The sequence below is a fragment of the Thalassophryne amazonica genome, chromosome 10, assembly GCF_902500255.1.
Source record: "Thalassophryne amazonica chromosome 10, fThaAma1.1, whole genome shotgun sequence".
Classification (NCBI taxonomy): domain Eukaryota; kingdom Metazoa; phylum Chordata; class Actinopteri; order Batrachoidiformes; family Batrachoididae; genus Thalassophryne; species Thalassophryne amazonica.
The window spans coordinates 29,256,004-29,258,468 of record NC_047112.1 but is presented as its reverse complement, the minus strand read 5'-3'; positions in this window follow the sequence as shown (position 1 = coordinate 29,258,468).

Here is a 2,465-nt window from a genome sequence, read left to right as displayed (position 1 = left end):
CACGATTGGTGCATTCCAGCTGGGCACAGTACCTGGGTGGTCACCCCCCGTCTGCTTTGAGTGGAGGAAGGAAAAAGCAGGAAAAATGCATGCTTTGAGCATGAGGAGTACAATGTAGCCTTGATGATGTGACGCTGACCTGCATGTGACCTCGATCAGAGTCCGTTTTTGAAATCTGAAAATCAACCCAGCAGTCAGTGGGAGAAGATCACTGAGCTGATTCCTCCACTGGACTGAGGATTTACTCGCCTGACTATAACACTGATACAAACAATTTACAATTACTTCCAATTTTAAAGTTACTTTTTTTAAATAAGGACAGATCACAGATGCAATCTGCATGTATCCCCTTGGAAAGTAGAATATTTGTGGAGGTACTGTAATTTATGGAATAGTCTGATGTGAAACTCAGGCAAGGTGAAACCAAACATGAACTCAAGACGCTGGTACTTAGTGGGTTTGTTTTTAATCATCTCACTGATGTCATGATGAGAAAAATTGCAGAAAAATCGAGAAAAAATGAGAATATAATCATATTGCATACAATATGATTATATTCTATTATCTATCAGATAGTTATGGATGTTTGGCTGTTACTTATTTATTATTTTCTGTGTTGATATTTCAATCTGTTTCTATGTGGAATTTCTAGGTGAAGGGACATTTTAAATGGTTAAGGATTGTTCTTTGAGTTATGTGGGTATACTTTTTATTTCATTTATTTTTTGGATTTGGTGAGTGGGAAGGGGTGCATTTATTATTGCCCTTTGGCTGGTTGTTAGCCCACCTCCAAACAGATATATACTCAACAAAATATAATGCAACACTTTTGGTTTTGCTCCCATTTTGTATGAGATGAACTCAAACATCTAAAACGTTTTGCACATACACAATATCACCATTTCCCTCAAATATTGTTCACAAACCAGTCGAAATCTGTGATAGTGAGCACTTCTCCTTTGCTGAGATAATCCATCCCACCTCACAGGTGTGCCATATCAAGATGCTGATTAGACACCATGATTAGTGCACAGGTGTGCCTTAGACTGCGCCACAATAAAAGGCCACTCTGAAAGGTGCAGTTTTATCACACACCACAATGCCACAGATGTTGCAAGATTTGAGGGAGCGTGCAATTGGCATGCTGACAGCAGGAATGTCAACCAGAGCTGTTGCTCGTGTATTGAATGTTCATTTCTCTACCATAAGCCGTCTCCAAAGGCGTTTCAGAGAATTTGGCTGTACATCCAACCAGCCTCACAACTGCAGACCACGTGTAACCACACCAGCCCAGGACCTCCACATCCAGCATGTTCACCTCCAAGATCGTCTGAGACCAGCCACTCGGACAGCTGCTGGAACAATCGGTTTGCATAACCAAAGAATTTCTGCACAAACTGTCAGAAACTGTCTCAGGGAAGCTCATCTGCATGCTCGTCGTCCTCATTGGGGTCTCGACCTGACTCCAGTTCGTCGTCGTAACCGACTTGAGTGGGCAAATGCTCACATTCGCTGGCATTTGGCATGTTGGAGAGGTGTTCTCTTCACGGATGATGCGAAGGAGATGTGTTGCACTGCATGAGGCAAATGGTGGTCACACCAGATACTGACTGGTATCCCCCCCCCCAATAAAACAAACTGCACCTTTCAGAGTGGCCTTTTATTGTGGGCAGTCTAGGCACACCTGTGCACTAATCATGGTGTCTATCAGCATCTTGATATGGCACACCTGTGAGGTGGGATGGATTATCTCAGCAAAGGAGAAGTGCTCACTATCACAGATTTCGACTGGTTTGTGAACAATATTTGAGGGAAATGGTGATATTGTGTATGTGGAAAAGTTTTAGATCTTTGAGTTCATCTCATACAAAATGGGAGCAAAACCAAAAGTGTTGCGTTTATATTTTTGTTGAGTATAACTGAAATTGCAGTCTGCCTGTCCTACTGTCCTTCTGGACATTTTCTACTACCAAACCAGTGTTTTTCAAACTTTTTCAGACCAAGGACCACTTAAACAAATAAGTAAATATTAATCTTGCAGACCACATAACTCCACAAATATCCAAAAACAACAGGTCTGCTTACCACTCCAACAGTACATTACAACAGTATATTTCTATTAGACTTGAGTCATTTTTAAACAGTCTGAGAAACACGTAAGTTAGAATAATACGAATTTAATTTAAGATATAATTTACCAATATACTCACAGACCACTAGGGGGCGATCACAGACCCCAGTGTGGTCCACAGACCACTCTTAGATTAAAAGGCTGCCCTTGACTTTACTAGCGAATACCTTAATATTTATGTCACTTTTCTATTTATGTAAACTTCTAAGAAAGAGAAATCAGCAGGGTTGACATAATAAGATGTGGCTTCATAAGATTCCTTTTCAGATTTAATCCAAAATAAAAAATAATGCAGTGCAATAAATCAGTAAAATTCCACATGTACAAGACCACT